Here is a 19166-nt window from a genome sequence, read left to right as displayed (position 1 = left end):
GTATGCTCGCTTAATCTTCAAGCACACTCGAGCCATAGTGACCATGAGATCCCGCCGGCGGTATCGCTTCATTTTCTGACAAGGTATTGATTTCAACTGCACGTCGATGATTGCTTTGTGTTAGATCAGGAATTCCATGCCGATAATGAGCTCTCGTGAAGACAGTTCAAACATAACAAAGGCGTCCGGTTAGGTGCGGTCTTGAATGGCTATTCTTGCCTGCTGTATGTCAGTCGGCGTTATCACGTGGCCTCCAGCGGTCCGAATTCAGAGGCCTTCCACTTCAGTGTTATATTCTTTCAACTGGGAGGCGATGATTCCACTCATGACGTAGTAGAACGCTCCTGTGTCCACTAAAGCGGTGATTGTTTGGCCATCCAGCAGCGCGTCCAGGTTGGTGGTTCTTTGTCTTGCGTTGCAGTTAGGTCCTTGCGCCAGATCAGGGATGCATCTTCTTGACCTGTGGCTGGTAGATCCCGTTGTGAGGTTTTCTTTTGTAGGCGTGTTCTTTGCTGCCAGCCTTGTTTCGAATGACAGCGTTTCGTTCATATGCCATCAAAATATTCTTTTCGGTGCCTTCATTGGCGGCGGATGATCTTCGGTAGTTGACTAACAGAAACTGCACCTTCATCGGTTGCTGCTTTTAGTTTTCCGGATATGGGCTGACGGATGGGCTCCGAGCTGGGCCAGTGTATGGTAGGTGCTGCGGAGACAGGTAGCGGCCTGGTGACTGTGAACGGGGTGGTCATCAAGGAGCGGCGGCGAAGTACTTGTCGATATAATTTGGCCGTTCACGTTGCTGTGGGCATGCTGCATTGACGGCGAACCCTCGCAGTCGCACGTCACGGTATGGGCATGGGCCGTAGACCTTGGATGGCTTCGCCGCAGTGATGGCAGGGCTGTCGGTGGTCAAGAGAATGGCATCTTCCTCGGGTTGCTGTGCTGGGCGAGCGGTGGGCCTGCTGGCGGCGGCTGCAGTGGACGACGGAATCGCCGCGTTGCGGGGCCCTGGCGCATTCGCGTAGGGAGACCTTGACGGCGGGCGCCGGCGGCGTAGGTCATTGCTTCCGGTTCGGCTTGCAGCAATGCCGAAAATTCTGTCACTTAGGAGACCCCTGTAGCTCTATTTAGTTATACCAGCTACCGAAGCCATCTCGGGTTGCTAGGTTAGGCACTTTTGCAGCTCTTCCCGCAGAGCCGCTCTGATTGTCTCCCGCGCGTCATCGACGTCGAGCGTCTGAGCTTCAGCGCAGTTTGTTGTCAGCCCACGGCAGTTGTATTGCCTGGTTCCCATTTATTGCTTCGTCTCAATCGCGCTTGCTTCGGAAAGAAATTAGGCGACAGTCATGGGCGTGCTACGTGTCAATCCGGCCAATAGGTTAAAAACTACGTGATTTTATGTGTTAAAAGCACGATTTTATAATGAGGCGCGCTGTAGTGGGGGATTCTGGATGAATTTTGACCACATGGGTTCTTTAACTTCTACTTAAATCAATAAACACGGGTGTTCTTTTTCATTTCGCTTCCATCGAAATGCGACCGCCATGGCCGGGAGTGGATCCCACGACCTCCTTCTTAGCAGCTTAAAGCCAAAGCCAGTAAGCAAGCACGACGGATTAAATAGTTTTTTTTACACCCCGCATCATGAGCCGCACTTTCCTTTCTTCAGTCATGTAGGGGTGGGCGTAGCACCAGAGGCGAGTCATCTCCTCCGTGGATATCGCGATGTACGTATTCGGTAGTTGTACTCCCCGTGAAGGTCTTTACGAAGTTCTCCCGCAATAGGTCCCACGTCACCAGGGTGGTCTATGTTCTCGAACCAGGTCGGCACGCCATCACCCAGCAAAAAAGTTTACACGGCGCAGCTTGGCACGCCGCTGCTGTTTTTCAGCATGTCGGTCCCCTCCTATGTTCCCAGCCTGGTGTCACGGTATTCAGCCGATGATACACGGAAGGTTGTTGGCTCCTAAGGTTGTTGCAAAAGGATGGGGGGTGCTGGGGCGGCCATGGTCGTCGACTTGGCTGTGATCTCTGCGGGCTTGTCGAGATGAGGATGGCATTCCGGTACCAGTCCTTGCTGCCTACGGCTAGCTCGTTGGTCCTTGACGACGTTGGTGGTGTCGTCTCGTTTCGGACTTTGATCCCGGCTTTGCAGGCGCGTTCCATACATGAACGCACTAGCAACTCCAAAAAATGTCCCGTAGTAATGGCAGTGAAGAACACAGCAGCTAACGTATCACTGAAGAAATTAGATTTTTTTGTGAGCTTGTGCCCGCAATAAACAGGCTACACTGAAAGCACAAAGGTAGTGGTGGAAACAGTCGGCGATTGTTGAAGACTGATAACCGGGGCCGGCGCGCCGGCTTTTATACATCACTCGTCGACGGCTCTAGTACCATCCCTTATGCCCACATGGCTTCCATAAATTACTACACAATTCGTGCCACGCAGGTAATCTGATAACACTTGCTTCGGCGGGGAAATACATACCAGATAGAATCAATGGTAACTTTGGCGTAAGTTACTAATCATGCAGGCACATCTTGCGTTGAGCGATAATGTTTAATATTTTGAACTGGTGAGCAGCCGTCACTGAAGAAAAAAAAAACGAGCACACTTGTCAATATTGATGAAGCTATCACTCCTACATTTGTTTCTTTGTAACCTGCATGCGAACCCTCAAATTTAGTAGCTCAGTCTTTTTATGCTTTATGTTTCCTTTCAGGAGTTAGCAGGAGAGGGAACCCTGGCACAGTTACTGTGATGAAATCAGAATGATGCTCTCTGAGAAAACTGCATATGAATTCAAATGATCTCAACTTGACAGCAGCTTCAACCTTAATATGTAATGTGTCGCGCTGTAATAGGATAACAAACGACTTGTCCAATCAATTTGAAGGAACATATTTTCTCGTCCAACTATCTAATCTTTAAACCTACTCGATGAAGGTTAGCGCTCTGGTATAAACTTCCAAGTGATACTGTGACTCGAGTAATAGTTACCTCTTCTTCTTTCTATAATACTTAGGCATAAAAGCTAGCACATGTGACGCTTTCTTAGAATTAGTAGATTCAGTCAAAGTAGATAATCCAAGAAGTTCTACGATTTGAGAGAATGTTTTGAAGACCACGCGGGAAGCTCTCAGGAAAGGAAAAAAAAAACTTGTCCAATGTCAGTCGTTCTATCGGCGGAAGACGTCAGCAGTATTGCGTTCAATGTAACAATGCCGCAGTGTTTTGTCAAAATTGACCCTGGAAACAACACCCTCGCAAGAGATGTGCCCTCTTTTTCAAGTGGCGTCGGCGCAGGAACCAAAACTTAGCGTAAGCTTGGCGAAAGTGTTTTGGAAAGATGTGCGTGCTTTCCGATTCTTGGAGAAGTCACTTCACCGTCGCGCTTTAACTGCTGCATCATATGTGTAAAACTTGCAGCTACCAAGCTTGTATAGTAATAATATTAGCTTACAGCTGCTGAGTGTAAAAATACAGGCGATACAGGTCCCATCAACATGACGCATATTTCTGTCTAAGTGCTACAGCCATAACGCCTTCCAAAGCTGTGCAATGATTGAACAGTCTTTGCATCATGAGTTTAGCTTTGCCGAAGGACAGGGACCATCCTTCCAACGTTTCAGAAATGTGCGCTCGTCTGAACGGCTCATCTTTTCATATATATTCCTTTTTTCTAGATGCTCGACACCAATTCCTCGTTAAGATGAAAAGTGTGACAGGTGGTTATAGGCATCTCAGCTAAGAACCAAAGGGACAACTTGCACCATACGCTGGCCCACGGTCAAGAGCCCTTAAACAGGTCACAGCTGATGTCCGTGAAGCACCCTCTGTAAATTTATACTCCGCAACCTTCTTGCGGCAAAAAAGAAAAAAATACACAGTGTGAAAGGTGTGAATGCCACGTAGGAGACGATACGAGAATTTAGTTAGCCATCATATAAGTGAGAGAGGGCGTCACGGTGCCGACGTTTTGCTCTCTCCACTAAATAGTATCTGTCAATGTGAAAAGCGCGGTCAGTATTACTATTTGGCAAACAGAATTATATGTATGCACTTTTACTCCAGCCTTTGTTCTCGCCCACTTACGTTGCTAGCAAAAGTCTGAGCAGTACCTCTTTCCCTGTGGTCTCTCGAACAATTGATGGGCCCACATTTAAAGCCTCTGTGAACGCCGAGTACAAGGGCGGGCTTGCACGTATGATGCATCTTGCGATTGCGGACACGGTGCGCACTGCAACGCGCTGCTTCTCATAGTCAGCTACTCGCACGGACTTTGGCATTGCTATAGAAAGGCTTCGTGCAGTACGACGGTGCGCCGTGAAGAAACATCGGCACCAAAGCCGATAGTGCACAGTAGAGAGGCCAGGCGCACGCAGGATATAAGGCGTCGCCGCATGTACAAATGAGGTAACGAACGATGGTAATCCCTCTGCAACTCTTTCGACCTAAGTAACGCTCTCTCCGGCGTATGGCGAACTCTCCAGGGTCTTCGCTCTTCTCCTCAGCCACGCTCCCCCTTTAAGCTACTCACTCTCCACCAAGAATGTCGAAACGTGCATGTTGGAGGCGGCTTTTGTCAGGCAAGTGCGGATGACCAAATGACACTAAATGATCTTGAATTGTACTAAGTTCCGCTCATGCACCTTTCTCCATGGAAGAACTGCATACTTACAGGCGGTTCTCTTCGCCAAGACACGCAAGGTTGCGTGCGCTGCTCTCCTCCACTTTAACTCCAAAGCACGAGGGATCCGTCAGCGCCATCTGACTGTCTCGTGGAGTGGCGTTGGTGTTTCCTCTGAGTGAATGCGTAGCCATCTTGTCCTAATCCTAATGTAAGGAAAGCTCCTCCTTGAATTGAAACCATATTAGCCTATTGCTCTCTTCAGCTGTGTTGGCAAGTTCATGGAAAGGATGTTCCTCACAAGCCTCGAGTTATTTCTCCAACATTACAATGTTTATCCAGATGTGATGACAGGTTCTCTACTTCGCCGTTACTTGGTTGACCACATCATTGGTCTTTCGTCGTTGAAATACGGAAAGCATCTAAAGGCCTCCCCGTCGCGTTATCATTAGATGTGTGGGGCGGCAATGATAACGTTTCCCATGAAGCCATTTTTGATGCGCTCGAGGCTGCTGCTATTTGAGCCAGCAATTTTAGGTGGATTTGGAGCTACCCGATCCAAAAGATCTGTTTCCTATTCACCGAGGATGTTCAAACTACTCTCCACTACACCAGCCTTGGAGTTCCACAGTGTAGCGTTTTGAGCCCAGTTTTGTGCAACCTGGCTGTGATTGGGCTGGCGGAATCCCTGCCACAGTTAAGCCGTCAACTTACGCAGATGACATCTGCGTCTGGGTTTCAGAAGTAACTCGTCCTGATGTTCCCGCAAGGTTAGAAAAGGTTGCAACGATGACGTCTACTTAGCTTCAGAGACAATATCTTGGTGTTTAATAAAAAATACGCACAAAAATTGACGACTGGGTACCCTATGTATAATAATGGCCAGCCTATCTTGCACAAGAAAACCCAGCGATTTTTAGGCATAATTGTTGACCGCCGCCTCTCCTGGAACCCCCATGTATCCTACCTAAGGCAGAGGCTCCACTCGACCAGTCACCTTTTCAAAGGCAGTGCTAGAAAAACGTGGTAACCATAAGTTTTGTTCTGTGCTTGAACTGTACAAAGCGCTCTTCATGGGTTCTTGCGTTACAGCACTCCGGTGCTGTCAAACGCCATGACGACCACCCTCACAATGCTTGAGAGCGTGCGTGCTCAAGCGCTTAGAGCCTCGGTTCGCCTAACGCAGTGCGTTTCAGAAGACGCAGCAATTAATATTACCAGGGAACATCCCACCTATATTAGGTCGCCACCGACAACCTTAGAAATAATATTCAACACCTTTCCCGACTGCAGTATCAACGCCTTGCTTCTGCCTCGGAAAACAGACCAGATAAAACTCTTCCTGCCACTGTAGCATCCTACCGATCCTCTCTTCCATCAGACTACACGCCTGCTAAACGTTCACCTCTTCATTCGTGGTGTCGTGGGCAGCCACACACTCTAAAAAAGTTTACAGCCTTTGGGGATTATCTTGCCCGCAAACAACTATCGTCAACTGCCTCGCTTGCGTTTCCTCTCTCGAAACTTTCCGCTCGCAACTTTATTGTCAAGAATGTTGTGTCAAGCTGGTAACGCGCCAACCGTTAGTGACTAAGAAGTAGTGGGCTCGCAGCGTTAAAGAATGAAAATGTGGGCAAGACACATGACGATTAATGTTTGGCGACAAAATACAAGCCAAAGGGCGTAAATTTTTCTTAGAGCGCAAGTTTGGCTTTCCATATGAAAAGTTGCAAAGAAGTCACACTTGTCAACTTGTGCCCTTAATCAAGCTGTTCTACATCTACTGCAGCATTTCTACTCCAATCGTGATCACATTTATTCACATTGCTATTTCGCTTCAACCAGCTCTACTGGTATGGTAGCTATTCCGTCGACATTATTCCCGTCACAACATCGGCAGTTTCTGAACTTGCGGCCCTTCGTAGTGCAGTGCATCATATGAACCAACAGTAACCAAATAAGTGGGTCATATTCTGTGGTTCAAAGGCAGCCATGCAGCTGCTCCTATAACCTCTGCGTCGGAACCGACATGAACAATTCAATGCAGAGATTTGATTAGGCTACCATCAAGCGGTGGACAGAGGCCATGGTATTGCATGTCATTGCTGCCTGGCTACTGCAACATCAATAGAAATAAATGTGCCTACAAAGTCGCCCATAATGCACACGAAGAATGTGAAAACACTTAGATACAATGTCGAAAATGGATGCACCGTCACCTCAGTGGTTTTTCCCATAATATATCTCTTAGAAAATTTGATGCACCAGAGTTTACCAACCGACGCATATGAGCAGCGGACCCACATATTAAATTATAACTTTTACTGACTTTTAACCGAAAAGAATAAATATTACTGTGACGCCAGCAAACAGGAGTTTCTTTTACAAATACATACTCATTCCTAAAAGGAATTGCGAACAGAGCTAATTGCAGCACATTTGATGTTGAGGAAACCAGCACACATCTCTTTTGTAACAGCCCCACATACGAAGATGGGAGGAGTGCCCTTCGAATAGCCTTCGGTAACTTTAGGTGGCAGGCCCTTTCTAGAGAACATTTTCAGTCCTTGGCCTCGTGCGTCTTCTATGTGCTAGGCTACAAAGGCACTGTTGTGATTTTTGAAATGCACGAACATGTATGACTAACAGGGTGATTAGCGCTTATCTATAAAGCTGTGCAGAGTGTGAATTTCTCTCTTTTTTCTCCTCTTCAATCTCTTTTCCCCAGTGCAGGGCAACCTACCGGGCTAAATGAGGCTAAGCTCCTTGACTAGTTGTGTGACTAGTCTCCTTGTGACTAGTGTCCATCCCTGTGTAGTTTAAATAGACATCGGCGAACACATTCAAAGAAGGATGAATATCAAATTTCCCGCTAGAACTTGTCAAGTGTTGCAAGAAGCTCAAAGAACATTTATTACGAAAAATGTGCGCAGTTGAAGACAAAAAGCTTTCAGAAATCATCCACCATGATTGTCAATGCAAGAGAATAAACGAGCGCATCAGCAATGCCTAATATTAGATGCCAATTTGGATGATAATTGAAAAAAGCTACGTAGCGTTTGTCGTTTTTTTGCGTTATTCATTAACAGCAAGGCCGTTCACTCACACAGATCTAGCGGTAGTAAATGTATACAGCGTGAGCGCCTTAAGGAAATGTCATGTTTGTCATTGGACTATTAAAGCGCACCCCTACACGAATGCCTGCCTTTTGCGCCAGCACTTTTGTTCACACCTTCGACCGCGAGCCTCCGACCACCAAAAATTCACCGCCAGAAATATAGAGTAAGAACAGATGACAGAGCCAACGAAAGCTATTTACTTTACCATTTCCCTCCACCCAGAGATAAGAACCACGATAAACGCCTTTGCAGGACAGTCACTCTGGGGCGGTATAACGTAATGCTATTCCAATATGTTTTTATGCCAATCTCCTGACGTCAGATTTGCGTAACCGCCGACGCAAGCATCGAGGGGTCACCCGCAGGGTTGTCTGAACAGAGCAATCAAACGGTCTCGTTCTTCATAGGAAGTTACTTTTGCTTGCTTGAAAAACGAACAACATTGCCAACACTGAGCAGCTTGTTTTATATAATTGGCTAATAAGAGCCGAGGAGCACGCTTAAGTGAGAGGGATTCGATGGGGCCGAGCCACTGCACTGAAAATCGATAACCGGATGAAGAGGCTGGTGCCGGCTTCTGCGATTGGTCCGTTTTTTTGTCACTTAGCTTGCGGTGGCTGGTCCAACATCGCGGCGGCATGCAGCGGAAGCTTAAGAATTATTATAAAACAGATTCTCATCGAAGAAGAGTTGGCAGAACGAAGTTGTAAACGTGCCGAAAGTGCTAGAAAACGTTACACGGCCACGCAAAAAGTGTGACTATATCCGAATAAAGCCATGCTCTCAGGCAGGTGCGAGTAGTCAGTGCATGAGCGATTGGTGGGAGCCATCTTTTATTCCTTTCGGAAAGGTGCAGCCCGAAAACGTTTGACCAATAGCCGAGAGCTAATGGCGAACAGGCGTCGAATCAGAAAGAACTGTTTTTATTTTGTTCGGTCAAATCATGCATAATCAGTGTGTGTACGTCATATCAGATGGGGAGCTATCGCAATTTTCGTGACATCGCGTGGCAGAGAGGTGTAGTGGGGTGGTCAAACAATGTTTTTGACTAATCGCGAAGGACTGATTGCAGAATTGGAATAGAAGAGTGTGGAATAGTTTTACGTTGTAGCGCCCCTGCACTCTGAGCAAACTGAGAAAACTGCAGTACTTTAGATTCACTCCTTATCATGAATTCGATTTCCTAATGCAGGGCAGGGAAACGAGGCCCTCAAGAATTCGAAAAGTGCCCATTTGGCCGTTTTTATGTGTCTGCTCCATTTCAATCAGTCATCCCGTTGTATTAAGAAGTGGAGAGAACGGCCGATTAAGAGCTATCAATAAATATTCGATAGTGCGTAGAACATGGCCAGTAAATATGCAAATTACATAGATGAAATACGCAAGGTAGAGGCAGGTTCTTCAAATAAAGAAACTGCCATGCACCAGGCCTTAGTGTCAAGCTACGACGATTGCGTAAAAGAAAGCTGTGTTCTCATTTTTTAGCTGTCTGTTTGGGTGGATGAGAATGTTTTCCTACCCCATTATAATTTGATGGTTTTTTGCTTGTGTCATTCAGTAGACTTCGTGAATGTGTCCCTGCTGCTTCGCCACCGCCCAGGGGTCCCAAAATTTGGTGAAGAAAAGGTCAAGGGAAACATTAAAACTGCTGTCTCATACTGTTATGGCCAGCGCACAAGCGTTGCCTTCTTCCAATATTAGGGGGAACCTGTGCACGTGTATGTGGCTTAATCATAGTGCTGTCAGTCTAGATTTCAGAATGCTGAATGCAAACTGTCTGTCTTGAAAGAGATTGCGTAAGATTCTCGTACATGTCAAACTAAATGCCTAAATACACTAGTCGGGCCAAGCTTCGAGTACGACGAATAAATCTGGTGCTTTTATAAAATTTCTTAATTAGTGAAATCGAACGCACGCAAAAGTAGCCGTCTGATCGGAACCCTCGCACTAATCAACCTGGTCAAACGTTTCGGGTTTCACTTACGAGGGCGAACTGGCAACTACTATAAAAATCACGAATCTTTTCTAGGCTAAAATTTATCGAGTACTTATACCGAGGTCGGTTCGAAATACCGAGATCTCATTATCTCCATGAAACTTTTAAGCTCACATCGAGACTGAATCACGTAATTCTTCAGCCATTAGGTCCGATTAGCGTCCAGAAGTACCCGCTTTTCCCGCCGGCAATCTCTCATTGAGATATCATGCCAAACTCTCTCCATGAAAGTTAATCATTGCTAATATTTACATAAATGTCTTCTTCGTGCTCATTGCTCATGTACAGTTGCTCATGTACCCACTCTTGCGTGGGCCATCACGGTCCTGCACTAATTAAAGAAATAATAAAAACATGTCATTGCTGGCATTACATTGCAGTTATTGCGTCGTAGGTGTAGTCACTGTCATGCATTCACCGCCTTCGCATCGTTTTGATGCCATCGTACACTTTCCACCTTCGTCATTCTAGCTTCGTTATCCTGTTGTCATGGCATCGTAGTCACGCCATCACCGTCACTTACTCATCGTCATTTTATTGTCGTGGTGCTATCATCTTCCTACCGTCGTCATCATACTATCGTCATAAATGCAGAATCGCCATCCCGTTGTCAGCATAACGTCGTTGTCAACCACGTTGACTCGTCATCATTTTATCTTCGTTCCATAGTCGTGACACCGTCATCATCATACCATCATGGTCACTCTATCGTCGGCATTTTGTCGTAGTCATTGCACTTTTACTGTGCCATAGTCAGCTGTTGCGTGGTAGTTACACAGTAGTCTTCCTGCATTCGTGGTTGTATGATTGTCGTGATGTCATTCTCCTTGTACCATCATCGTCATTCAGCTTCGTGATCCGGTAATCGTGAAGCCGTCGTCATCAAACCATCGTCGCCATATAGTTGATGCAGTCCAATTGTCAGAGTGTGGTTGTCACGCCACCGTCATCATACCATACTCGTCATTTCATAATCTTCTTCCCACTGTATTCACGCCATCATCGCCATTCTTCGTCTTTACATCGCCACTATCGCGTCGTGGTCATACAGCCGCCTCCACGTCGTACTGGTCGTTTACTCATCGTCATTAAGTCACAGCTATTAAGTCAATAAGTCACAGTCATGCCTGTGTCCTCATTCCTGTATCATCATTCCGCCTTCCTCACAATGTTATCGTTGTTCGTTCGTCGTCATATGGACGTTGATTGGTCGTCGAGACGAAATTGTCGTTCCACAGTCGCCAGTTCATCGTCGTTGTGCCATCGCTTTCATAAACTCGTCGCCACATGGGCTATGGAAATGTTCCAGCGCTGCAACTTTATATATTTGCTATCGTGGTTATTAGAAAAACAGCAATGAAGACTTCACGTAACGTGATTCCCAAAATGCGCGCGAACTTAGAACATTACTTTTTTTTTACTTTTGTACACCCCAGATCTCTAAGTGAAAAGCAGTAGTCACCGCAGATGAATGATGAAAAGTCCTGGTTCCCCGCTTATATTCAAAAGGAAAATAGCCAAAACAAACATAAGATGATAGATTTATCTCTCTTAAGCTAAGTAGAACACATATAAGATACCACATATTGAACACAGTACTTCTTACCTTCGTCTTTAATGTGCATTTCGCTGATGTTCTTTTGACCGTCCAATTTCAATGTAATGTTTACCGTAGCGTGTTTTACTGACCTGTATCAGAAAGAAATGAATATAGGCACAGGACGAAATACAACAACTCTGATATCGCAAAACGCTCATCACATACCAAGAATTTTTGTCCGTGTAATATCTATCGAAAAACATGTTTGTAGCATACGGTCCTCTCATGAAGTCAGATTTGCACAAATATTCCGAGGCTGCACCTGTTTCCAGAAGAGTCAACATTTCTATCCGGTTGGCGGGGTCACGATAGGCTTTCTGCAAAAACTGTGTGAAGAAAATAATAAAACTTCTGAGCGTATCGAGTAATTACCATCGACATAAACTTTTAGGCAAATTTATGTCTCTATTTGTGATGAAATATATATCATAACGGTGTAAATAAAAACGAATAGTACATGATCAAGGTGGCTTCTCTGTACTGCGACATCAATCGCGAAGCTTTTTCCCTTTATGGCGCTGAAACAGGTGCAGACGAGATGTTATTGTCAAACTTCTATCAGTACTGTATCATGAGGTGTAAGAAAAATATGCAGCTTGATATTCATCAGCTCGTCGCCATAATTAGGATATGGATGCATCCCGTCACGAAATAATGATAAATTAGTATCCACGCGAAATTATGGCCGAGAAAGAAACTTCACTGAAGGCTAGTTAAAAGTTGGGACTTAGAGCACAGCGGTGTTTAAAAAAGGGTAATTGAGAAAAAAAAAACAATTATTTGTGATCAGCGTAATGGAGAATATTCGAAGTGTTATGAACGGTCGCAAAAATCACGCATAAATTTGAGAGACTATAGAGGATTTTTATCTGAAGCATCTAATTTTTACAAGAATAATTAGAGCACAATTGATCCAGTGTTACTGCGTGCGTATATGGTGGCACTTCAAAAGTGGTTCGAGATATATTGCGTAACAGCTGATTATCAATGGGCAGATAATATATGAGTAACATAAACCTTCTGCGATGCGCTTCAGCCAAAGGTAAAAAATCACAACATTTTCACTGCTAATTCTTTTTGATAGCGTCTAGTTCACGAAAATGTGAAATGTATTGCTGAATCTAAGGTCAATCTGCCTTACGGATTTGTAAAAAAAAATTAATAAAAAGAAACAGTAGCTCTAAAGAAGATGCCCGTGCCAGCCTGAAAACGTTGGCGAGATTATGCCATTTCTCATGAATTTCGATTATTCTAGAGCTTTTCTCGTCCGTAGAAGACATGCAAAGTGAGGCGACTTCGGCAACACAAAAAACACTCTTTTACTACGACGGGCCATGTCGATGTGCTTGCTAAGGCATGATTTCTCTCCTTTTACACGCGATACTTACTGTCAGCGTCCACGCCTGAGGGATAAATTGAAGTTCAACTACGCAGCTGTGCTGCATATTCTGCTCTCAGATGGGGGGCACAAGTGAAGTCGTTGCATTGCTCACACGCTGTTTTCCCTTATAATGTTGGGATTGGTGTTCGAGGTCTTGCGGACAATCAGTCAACGACCATCATGGCCCTTTCTCCACGACTCCTCGGTGGTTGTGGTAAGGCGTGCGTGTGGCGTCACACAAGGGCTCAAAATACTCGGGAATGTTTGGCACTGTTAAAAAACTTGGAGGATGCTTAAGCTGCGCCTTCAAGAGTGGAACGCGATATCGCTATCGCACCCCGTTTGCACCGCCCACTTATTCGCTCGGCATGCTCTTCAGTGACAGAAAGACGAAACGTGCGCCTGAGAAAGCGGAACGAACCAAAGAACTCAGTGTCTCGGAAGGAGAAACGATCTACGCGAGCCAAACGTCGTGATCGGCACCGACAGCCGGGCCGTGACACGCCATGAAGGCGGACGCGATCACGGGGCTGACGCCTCGATGGGATCATCCTCTTTCTCGCTTGGGGGCACCACGCAGACGCATGGCTGCTCGCCAGCAGCACGGCATACATCGCAGGGGACGCTCTCCCACCAGACGCGCAACGGCACATGTCAGAGGCGTCCCGCATCGGAAATCATTCTCGGCCTCGATTTTCTCTCCGCGCATTCTGCTCTTATTGACTGCTCTTCCAGTACCCTTCGCCTTGAGTTGCCGATTCTCGCAGAACCTTCTGATGCACCCCAGTGCCGCCTACACCCCACCGGCTTTATTTGCCTGCCGCCAAAATCAATAGCCTATATTGAACTCTTGTCTTCCCCATCAGTCCCTCATGGCGAGTACCTCGTCAATCCTCTCCCCGACATTCAACTACAGTATGACGTTACCGTGCCTCACAGTATACTTACTATTACTGCGAACCGCACTTTCATGCCTATCTTTCTGTTTGGATTGGCAAAACAAATTCTACTGCAAGGTATTTGCCTTGCCAACGTTGATTGTCTCGGCGACCATCACGTGGCAACTTTATCGACCGATGCTTCTAGCGAACTTAACAGGCTCATCGTGCCAGCCTCGGCCGCCGATCCCAAGATACAGAAAATGGTTGCGACGGACCTGTATTCTGCGCAGGCTGAAGACCTTTACCAAGTATTATCGTCCTACAGAGATATTTTCGACTTTGACGATCGCCCTTTAGGCCAGACGCTCGCGGTCAACATCGGATTCTTGCTGGCGATGCTACTCCTATTCACCGACGACCGTACCGAGTTTCTGCGTGGGAACGCCGAGTAATTCAAAGTGAAGTCAACAAAATGCTAGACAAAAACATCATTGAGCCTTCTTCGAGTCCCTGGGCGTCACCTGTAGTGTTGGTTAAGAAGAAGGATGCCGCTTTGCCTAAACACGAGGGTTCGAGTGACGCACGCTGGAAGTTAGAAGGGGAGAGAGCGAGAAATCTTATTAAACGCAATGGTATTAGGGCATCTTCGAACCTGACCCCGCACGGTCCCAATGCGCTCAAACGAGAGGAAGGGGAGAAGCGGGCGAGTGGCGCGCCACCTTTCGGGGCAGCGCCATACATTGCGAGGAGGGGGTCCTCTGTGTTTGTTGCAAGCTGGCTCTACGTGTGCAACAAGCGCCGAAGAAACGTATCGGACACGTACTCGTTTAACTGCGACTTCTGTAATTTACATGCTAGTATTTACCGATATACACCGCAGTATAACTTTCTACGGCTCGTTTCTACGGCTACACCACGTTCCCTAGAGGCGCTTTGGTCGCGCTTCGAACCATCGAACTCATGGCTGAGTGGTAGCGTCTCACACTCCGGGGACCCTGGTTCCCACCCAGCCCATCTTGCAAATTCTTTTTATTTATGGATTCTTATTTATGAATTTCTTCGCTCACGGCCAACGCCGACGACGCCGACGACACCGGCTTTTCTGCGATACGAGCTCCTTATCGCTGTCGCGTTTAAAATGCATATTTGCCTTTGGTTACGTGGATGCGAGCTGCTGCAGTGGCGGCGTAAGAATAAACTTGTGTCCCTGTCTGCCGAAAGCTGCAGAAAACAGTGCTCCAGGGAGGGCTGCCGCATGCTATTACACGAGTTTGTGCTTGCACCGTCTTGGCAGCAGCTCCCACCCTCACAAAGGAAGGCAAATTTGTCATTCATTCTTAAAAACCAGACAATTAACTGTGCTATGCATTACACTGAACGACGTAGGCTCAAAAATGCGATCTTTCGCGAAAGTTCTAGAAAGAGCCGTGCAGTGGTAACTGCAAAATGTGTTCTCTAACACGTTACGCGAAATATCCAGCCCCCGGAAATTGCATGAATTTCCCTAGGAATCGCAACAGATTAAAGCTGTTGAGACTTTAGCCAAGCGTCTAGCACCACTTTATTTTAGTGCGCTATCATTTAAATAGCTATTCATCTAGCTATGTTTATATCTGTTCATCTGTCTGTCTATGATTGTATCTTTGCATCTTTAACTCCAACCGTTGTTTCTCCTACCTGGCTCCCTGGGTAGTCCGGGGTCGGCTGGTCAGTGCATTGGAATGCATCATGTAACCGCACTGAAAAACAAGGGACAAGGAAGGAACACACAAGACAGGCGCGGAACTTCAACTAAGATTTACTACGGGAAATCTCACATTTATACAGGTATCGTAATCACCCTTGCCAATCATCGGACAGCCATCACTCGACGTTGGCATGCGGGCGTGAGTGCCGCAAACTTGCTTGTAAATATTTGTATTCTTTATCACTCAATGATACTGAAGAACTGCTTACGCAGCTGCCAGATTGCATTTTTATACAGTAAGCTTCGTATATTTCACGGCTCAGTTGTGACGTAAACATCTTCAAGACTTTAGTGTCGCGGAACCTGGGCGTGCAATTACTACAGTGGCGACAATGGTCAGCCAGTTTTCCACCCCCCGCCAATCCTTCAACTCCTGCGCGGTGCTCCTGCAGTCTGACGTTTAGGCACCGTCCTGTCTGCCCTATGTAGCTATTGCTACAGGAGAGAGGTATCTGGTACACTACCCCTACTCTGCATGGGACGAGCCTGTCGACGTGCTTGATATCACATTCATTTCTTTTGTTCTTACCCTGCACCATCTTGCACATGCCCGCCAGTTTCTTGGGCGCCGTGAAAACCACCGGTACTTCACATTTTGCAGCCACCTTTTTGAGACGGTGGGAGATTTGGTGGTAGTACGGGATGGCAACAGGTCTACGACGTTGTGGCTCTACGCTTGGGCGGAGCTCTGATGGGCCCTGCGCTTCCTTGGCAAGGGTTTCTAGCACCGAGGTGACCATATCATGCTGAAATCCTGCGCTGTGCAGTCTTTGCAACTGTAGGAACACGCTATGTTGCATTTCATGCTGGCAGGACTTATCAAGAGCAGCACGCAGGCAGTTTTTTGCGATTCCCCTTTTTACAAGCTTCGAATGAGCTGACTGGTAGTTTAAAATACCTTTTTTTGAGGAGCTTATCGCATTTCTTCATGACCATGAAGGCTCGAGGGAACCGCTGTTTTCGTTTTCCATTGATGTCACTGACCTATTTTATTCGATTCCACAAGATATTTTGCTATGCGCCATTAGAGAATCCATTGATGACTACGGCCCTGTGGCCTTTCAGAACGCATGTGGTGTAAGTGTGGACCACTTTTTAGAAATTCTGCATTTTTATTTGGCATCGACCATCGTTAATTTCGAAGGAAAGAACTACGTCCAAAAGCGTGGAGTGTGCATTGGTTCATGTATTGCCCCTTTATTAAGTGACATATTTTTATCATATTGTGACAAGCGAATTGCTGAACGCATTGACAGAGCCTACTCGGCTAAGATTTTTAGATATGTTGACGATTATGCCATTTTCTTGAAAGGGGTTGGGGAGGGAGGCGGTTCAGCTGCAGTTGAGCGTGTTCTTGCAATTTTCCGAGAATGCGCGTTTGGGTTGAATTTCACCTGTGAGTTGCCTACACATGGATGCCTGCAGTTCCTGGACATTTTCATTATTATTGCTGGAACCCATGCGTGCTGGAGGTATCAGCCTCGATCAAAAAAAGGTATTTTAAACTACCAGTCAGCTCATTCGAAGCTTGTAAAAAGGGGAATCGCAAAAAACTGCCTGCGTGCTGCTCTTGATAAGTCCTGCCAGCATGAAATGCAACATAGCGTGTTCCTACAGTTGCAAAGACTGCACAGCGCAGGATTTCAGCATGATATGGTCACCTCGGTGCTAGAAACCCTTGCCAAGGAAGCGCAGGGCCCATCAGAGCTCCGCCCAAGCGTAGAGCCACAACGTCGTAGACCTGTTGCCATCCCGTACTACCACCAAATCTCCCACCGTCTCAAAAAGGTGGCTGCAAAATGTGAAGTACCGGTGGTTTTCACGGCGCCCAAGAAACTGGCGGGCATGTGCAAGATGGTGCAGGGTAAGAACAAAAGAAATGAATGTGATATCAAGCACGTCGACAGGCTCGTCCCATGCAGAGTAGGGGTAGTGTACCAGATACCTCTCTCCTGTGGCAATAGCTACATAGGGCAGACAGGACGGTGCCTAAACGTCAGACTGCAGGAGCACCGCGCAGGAGTTGAAGCATTGGCGGGGGGTGGAAAACTGGCTGACCATTGTCGCCACTGTAGTAATTGCACGCCCAGGTTCCGCGACACTAAAGTCTTGAAGATGTTTACGTCACAACTGAGCCGTGAAATATACGAAGCTTACTGTATAAAAATGCAATCTGGCAGCTGCGTAAGCAGTTCTTCAGTATCATTGAGTGATAAAGAATACAAATATTTACAAGCAAGTTTGCGGCACTCACGCCCGCATGCCAACGTCGAGTGATGGCTGTCCGATGATTGGCAAGGGTGATTACGATACCTGTATAAATGTGAGATTTCCCGTAGTAAATCTTAGTTGAAGTTCCGCGCCTGTCTTGTGTGTTCCTTCCTTGTCCCTTGTTTTTCAGTGCGGTTACATGATGCATTCCATTAACGACCACCAACTAGCCCGCTTATCCCTGTTAAAAACAGTGCATTGGGCTGCTGTGCAGAGGTAACAGCGTTCGTAGCAAACCATCGGATGAACTACTTCGCTCATCTAGTATAAGTCAATATATATATATATATATATATATATATATATATATATATGTGTGTGTGTGTGTACGTTCCTCTCCTCACCGAATCTGTAGTGGCCTGTGTATATGCGGGGCTCGGGCAAGTGCACAATAAATCGAAATCAATAAGTAATCGGGCAATTTGACTGGATGCGTGCTAGATAGCGCCTCTTAGCCACCTCGCGTAGCTTCTTTTGTTTATTACCACAGTTTGTATATTTGTAGGTTGCCTGTTTATTTAGGCCAGGAGGATCTACTGATTGGGTCGAAATTACCGCCTGGCTAAGGTAATACCAGGAATTTCACTCGCATGGCTTGTTTTTATTCTGTTATAACGATATTTGCCTCTCTCAACTGGGAAACCCTACATCAAGGCAAACACATAGTATGATTCACGCGTTAATTGTGTTATGGACGCTGTGCCAGCCAGTTATGTATCAAAGGCCGCCATAAGGTGTGTTGCCAATTTGCAGGAATAGAATTTATCAGCAATATGAATGTTTTCAGGAAATGAGCTTGTCAAAAAGCCTGTAGAAATCATTTATACCCTGCTATGTACAACACTAGAGGAAGTTCAGTTCCAGCGGTTGTTCTGAAGGTGCCATATTATATTGCTGTATACACAATGTAAAGGCAGCACTTAGAATGTTAAGAATGTTGATGAAAATGAGCACAAGTTATAAATAACGTATACATACCGCTTCCAGTGCTTCGGCAAGGTTAGTCCAATTGTTCCTAACTACTCGTGGAGGGGGTACAGTCGTCTGGCTACCCGCAATACAGAAAGCCATAAGTTCGGCGAGGTAAAAGACTGCTCCAATACTGTAATATGCCGTGACTAAGTGAGTGGCAAAGACGACTTGTCCTCTATCATAGTTACAGGTATGCTGCATCTCAGTGGTAACAACGGCGGTTTTTTGACGCACCAAGCTTGCAAATACTGCGAGCAGCTAACAAAATGCAGCAGCTGGAAGAAATATAAGAATACCAGTTGTTAGTTGTCGCAGGGCACATTCGTTAGGCAGGATGCAAAACGCCAGATATAATAGTCTGCGCCGAGTGTTTACGAATAGTATACTTATCTTCTTTCTTGGCAAACAAGTGCATTATCCTTACGTAGGCGCCGCTCGGTTATACTTGAAGAAAAGGTTACCCCTTGCGGAATATTAACATTTGCAGGAATTAGGAGTGCGAAAAACAGAAATTTTCTTTTCAACTGAAAAGACCTCTATTGAGAAATTCAAGCAAACTCTCAGTA

The 19166-nt window shown here is 46.2% G+C and overlaps 1 long non-coding RNA gene across 2 annotated transcripts in view; it reads right to left on the bottom strand.

Annotated features, from left to right (window-relative positions):
• Positions 1 to 19166, bottom strand: part of LOC126543163 (uncharacterized) — a 34543-nt gene that overhangs the window by 7238 nt on the left and 8139 nt on the right. The window contains exons 2-5 of one of the 2 annotated variants that reach the window (XR_011890766.1): positions 18607 to 18875; positions 11514 to 11674; positions 11355 to 11437; positions 2491 to 2592 (exon numbers count right to left, since the gene is read on the bottom strand). This is a non-coding gene — a long non-coding RNA (uncharacterized lncRNA). The remainder of the gene's footprint in view (positions 1 to 2490; positions 2593 to 11354; positions 11438 to 11513; positions 11675 to 18606; positions 18876 to 19166) is intronic. The other variant, XR_011890765.1, reaches the window with a different exon arrangement.

The sequence above is a fragment of the Dermacentor andersoni genome, chromosome 10, assembly GCF_023375885.2.
Source record: "Dermacentor andersoni chromosome 10, qqDerAnde1_hic_scaffold, whole genome shotgun sequence".
In the NCBI taxonomy this organism is placed as follows: domain Eukaryota; kingdom Metazoa; phylum Arthropoda; class Arachnida; order Ixodida; family Ixodidae; genus Dermacentor; species Dermacentor andersoni.
The sequence above is the reverse complement of the archived record's forward strand: the minus strand, read 5'-3'. Positions and strand labels throughout refer to the sequence as shown.